The following is a 5,470-nucleotide window of genomic DNA, read 5'->3' as shown; positions in this document are numbered from 1 at the left end:
CAGTGCTGAAGAAATAGTGGCTGAAAGCTTCCTGAATTTGTCACAATACATAAACCTCCTGATTAAAGAAGCTTAGTAAACTTCAAACATGATAAACCCAAAGAAATTCAGGCACATCATAATCAAACTACTGAAAAGAAAAGACTATGAGAAATCTTAAAAGCAGTAAAACAAAAACTATGCATTACCTAAACAAGAACAACTGTTTGAATGACCATGGCATTCTTATCAGAAGCTGTGAAGAGCTTAATGAAGTGGCACATTTATAAGCACTGAAAGAAAAAAAAATACTCTCAACCCACAGTTCTATATCCACTTAAAATATCTTTCACTAAAGGTAAAATAAAGATGTTTTCAGTACTCACTTTGGCAGCACATATACTAAAATTGGAATGATACAGAGAATATTAGCATGGCCCTGTGCAAGGATGACACGCAAATTCGTGAAGCATTCCATATTTTTATGTCACTCCTCCTCAGGGAAATACAAATCAAAACCACACTGAGATACTACCTAATGCCAGTCAGAGTGGCTAAAATGAATACATCAGGAGACTATCGATGCTGGAGAGGATGTGGAGAAACTGGAGCTCTTTTGCACTGTTGGTGGGAATGCAAACTGGTGCAGCTGTTCTGGCAAACAGTGTGGAGGTTCCTCAAAAAATTAAAACTCTATCTACCCTATCACAAAGCAATACCACTGCTAGGAATTTACCCAAGGGATACAGGAGTGCTGATGAATAGGGGCACTGGTATCACAATGTTTATAGCAGCTCTTTCAACAATAGCTAAATTATGGAAAGACCCTAAATGTTCATCAACGGATGAACGGATAAAGATATTTTGGTTTATATATACAATGGAATACTACTTGGAAATCAGAAAGAATGAAATCTGGCCATTTGAAGCAATGTAGATGGAACTGGAGGGTATTATGTTAAGTGAAATAAGTCAGGCAGAGAAAGACAGATGTCATATGTTTTGACTCATAAGTGGATCCTGAGAAGCTTAACAGATGACCATGGGGGAGGGGAAGGTGGAAAAATTTACAGAGAGGGAAGGCGACAATCCATAAGAGACTCTTAAATACTGAGAACAAACTGAAGGTTGATGGGGGGTAGGGGACAGGGGAGAGTGGGTGATGGACATAGAGGAGGGCACGTGTTGGGATGAGCACTGGGTGATGTATGGAAACAAATTTGACAATAAATTGTATTTAATACTTTTAAAAAGATGTTTTCAGATAAATAAAAATTAAGAAGAATATTGCCAGTACACCAGCTCCAAAAGAATAGCTAAAAGAAATTTTTCAGGGCAATTTCAACAGAAAGAAACTGGAAATACCAAGAACGAAGGAAGAATAACAAATGATAAATATCTAGCAAAATATAATAGACAATTATTCTGGTCTTGAGTCTTTTTAAATAGGATTGACAAATGAAAGCAAAAAGTGTAGCATTCTTTAATGGGCTTTTCTCTGTATATAGATGCAATATGTGTGTTTGTGCCATATATATATACATACATATATAATGGAGAGAATAAAACAAACTTTATGATGGAAAAGTTTCTCTATATCAAAACTTTAATATTTATTTCTTAATAATTAATAGAACAAGAAGAAAGAAATCAGCAAGAATATAGAAAAACTAAACAATGCTATCAACCTACTGGATTTGACTGACATTCATAGAACTCCCACTCTGCAACAGCAACAAACACAAACTTTTAAGGTATAAATAGAACATTTGTCATTATACAACATATACTGGGTCATAAAACAAACAGCTTTAAATAATTAGACAAATATGATCCATCAATATTGAATCAAACTAGGAATAAATGAGAAAATTCATAGGAAAATCTCCAATCACTTATAAATTAAACAACATATTTTAAAATCCATGGATCAAAGATAAAATATCAATATTTTTAAAAAATATTTTGAGTAGAACAAAAAAACAAATACAACACACGAAAATTTGCAGGACTTTGTTAAAAAATGCTGAAAGCAAAAATATTGCAATAAATGCTTATATTAGAAAAAAAAAGGTTTGAAATTAACAATTTATGTAGTCACTTTAAGAATCTAGGAAAAGAAGAGAAAAATAAAGCAGAAGGGAGGATCATGTAAAAATAAAAGTGAAAACAGAAAAGTAGAAAAAAACCAATGAAAACAAAAGCTCTTTTTTTCCCCCTTTTTTTTCTGAAATTTATTGACAAATTGGTTTCCATACAACACCCAGTGCTCATCCCAAAAGGCGCCCTCCTCAATACCCATCACCCACCCTCTCCTCCCTCCCACCCCCCATCAACCCTCAGTTTGTTCTCAGTTTTTAACAGTCTCTTATGCTTTGGCTCTCTCCCATTCTAACCTCTTTTTTTTTTTTCCTTCCCCTCCCCCATGGGTTCCTGTTAAGTTTCTCAGGATCCACATAAGAGTGAAACCATATGGTATCTGTCTTTCTCTGGATGGCTTATTTCACTTAGCATCACACTCTCCAGTTCCATCCACGTTGCTACAAAAGGCCATATTTCATTTTTTCTCATTGCCACGTAATATTCCATTGTGTATATAAAACACAATTTCTTTATCCATTCATCAGTTGATGGAGATTTAGGCTCTTTCCATAATTTGGCTATTGTTGAGAGTGCTGCTATGAACATTGGGGTACAAGTGGCCCTATGCATCAGTGCTCCTGTATCCCTTGGATAAATTCCTAGCAGTGCTATTGCTGGGTCATAGGGTAGACCTATTTTTAATTTTCTGAGGAACCTCCACACTCCTTTCCAGAGCGGCTGCACCATTTGCATTCCCACCAACAGTGCAAGAGGGTTCCCGTTTCTCCACATCCTCTCCAGCATCTATAGTCTCCTGATTTGCTCATTTTGGCCACTCTGACTGGCGTGAGGTGACACCTGAGTGTGGTTTTGATTTGTATTTCCCTGATAAGGAGCGACGCTGAACATCTTTTCATGTGCCTGTTGGCCATCCGGATGTCTTCTTTAGAGAAGTGTCTATTCATGTTTTCTGCCCATTTCTTCACTGGGTTATTTGTTTTTTGGGTGTGGAGTTTGGTGAGCTCTTTATAGATTTTGGATACTAGCCCTTTGTCCGATATGTCATTTGCGAATATCTTTTCCCATTCCGTTGGTTGCCTTTTAGTTTTGTTGGTTGTTTCCTTTGCTGTGCAGAAGCTTTTTAGCTTCATAAGGTCCCAGTAATTCACTTTTGCTTTTAATTCCCTTGCCTTTGGGGATGTGTCGAGTAAGAGATTGCTACGGCTGAGGTCAGAGAGGTCTTTTCCTGCTTTCTCCTCTAAGGTTTTGATGGATTCCTGTCTCACACTTAGGTCCTTTATCCATTTTGAGTTTATTTTTGTGAATGGTGTGAGAAAGTGGTCTAGTTTCAACCTTCTGCATGTTGCTGTCCAGTTCTCCCAGCACCATTTGTTAAAGAGGCTGTCTTTTTTCCATTGGATATTCTTTCCTGCTTTGTCAAAGATGAGTTGGCCATACGTTTGTGGGTCTAGTTCTGGGGTGTCTATTCTATTCCCTTGGTCTATGTGTCTGTTTTTGTGCCAATACCATGCTGTCTTGATGATGACAGCTTTGTAGTAGAGGCTAAAGTCTGGGATTGTGATGCCTCCTGCTTTGGTCTTCTTCTTCAAAATTCCTTTGGCTATTCGGGGCCTTTTGTGGTTCCATATGAATTTTAGGATTGCTTGTTCTAGTTTCGAGAAGAATGCTGGTGCAATTTTGATTGGGATTGCATTGAATGTGTAGATAGCTTTGGGTAGTATTGACATTTTGACAATATTTATTTTTCCAATCCATGAGCAGGGAATGTCTTTCCATTTCTTTAAATCTTCTTCAATTTCCTTCATAAGCTTTCTATAGTTTTCAGCATATAGATCCTTTACATCTTTGGTTAGATTTATTCCTAGGTATTTTATGCTTCTTGGTGCAATTGTGAATGGGATCAGTTTTTTTTATTTGTCTTTCTGTTGCTTCATTGTTAGTGTATAAGAATGCAACTGATTTCTGTACATTGATTTTGTATCCTGCAACTTTGCTGAATTCCTGTATCAGTTCTAGCAGACTTTTGGTGGAGTCTATCGGATTTTCCATGTATAATATCATGTCATCTGCAAAAAGCGAAAGCTTGACTTCATCTTTGCCAATATTGATGCCTTTGATTTCCTTGTGTTGTCTGATTGCTGATGCTAGAACTTCCAGCACTATGTTAAACAGCAGCGGTGAGAGTGGGCATCCTTGTCGTGTTCCTGATCTCAGGGAAAAAGCTTTCAGTTTTTCCCCGTTGAGGATGATGTTAGCTGTGGGCTTTTCATAAACGGCTTTTAGGATCTTTAAATATATTCCTTCTATCCCGACTTTCTCAAGGGTTTTTATTAAGAAAGGGTGCTGGATTTTGTCGAAGGCCTTTTCTGCATGGATTCACATGATCATATGGTTCTTCTCTCTTTTTTTGTTAATGTGATGTATCACGTTGATTGATTTGCGAATGTTGAACCAGCCCTGCATCCCAGGAATGAATCCCACTTGATCATGGTGAATAATTCTTTTTATATGCCGTTGAATTCGATTTGCTAGTATCTTATTGAGAATTTTTGCATCCATATTCATCAGGGATATTGGCCTGTAGTTCTCTTTTTTTACTGGCTCTCTGTCTGGTTTAGGAATCAAAGTAATACTGGCTTCATAGAATGAGTCTGGAAGTTTTCCTTCCCTTTCTATTTCTTGGAATAGCTTGAGAAGGATAGGTATTATCTCTGCTTTAAACGTCTGGTAGAACTCCCCTGGGAAGCCATCTGGTCCTGGACTCTTATTTGTTGGGAGATTTTTGATAACCGATTCAATTTCTTCGCTGGTTATGGGTCTGTTCAAGCTTTCTATTTCCTCCTGATTGAGTTTTGGAAGAGTGTGGGTGTTCAGGAATTTGTCCATTTCTTCCAGGTTGTCCAATTTGTTGGCATATAATTTTTCATAGTATTCCCTGATAATTGTTTGTATCTCTGAGGGATTGGTTGTAATAATTCCATTTTCATTCATGATTTTATCTATTTGGGTCATCTCCCTTTTCTTTTTGAGAAGCCTGGCTAGAGGTTTGTCAATTTTGTTTATTTTTTCAAAAAACCAACTCTTGGTTTCGTTGATCTGCTCTACAGTTTTTTTAGTTTCTATATTGTTTATTTCTGCTCTGATCTTTATTATTTCTCTTCTTCTGCTGGGCTTAGGCTGCCTTTGCTGTTCTTCTTCTAGTTCCTTTAGGTGTGCTGTTAGATTTTGTATTTGGGATTTTTCTTGTTTCTTGAGATAGGCCTGGATGGCAATGTATTTTCCTCTCAGGACTGCATTTGCTGCGTCCCAAAGCGTTTGGATTGTTGTATTTTCATTTTCGTTTGTTTCCATATATTTTTTAATTTCTTCTCTAATTGCCTGGTTGACC

General features: G+C 37.0%; 1 non-coding gene across 1 annotated transcript; it reads left to right on the top strand.

The window, feature by feature from the left end:
• The first annotated feature begins 357 nt into the window (after nt 1-357).
• Nucleotides 358-463, top strand: LOC122478061. The gene has a single exon (XR_006295828.1). It is a non-coding gene; the product is annotated as a U6 spliceosomal RNA (small nuclear RNA).
• Nucleotides 464-5,470: the final 5,007 nt, after the last annotated feature.

This window comes from Prionailurus bengalensis, chromosome X, assembly GCF_016509475.1.
Source record: "Prionailurus bengalensis isolate Pbe53 chromosome X, Fcat_Pben_1.1_paternal_pri, whole genome shotgun sequence".
NCBI classification, from domain to species: domain Eukaryota; kingdom Metazoa; phylum Chordata; class Mammalia; order Carnivora; family Felidae; genus Prionailurus; species Prionailurus bengalensis.
This window is presented reverse-complemented; position numbering and strand designations above follow the sequence as displayed.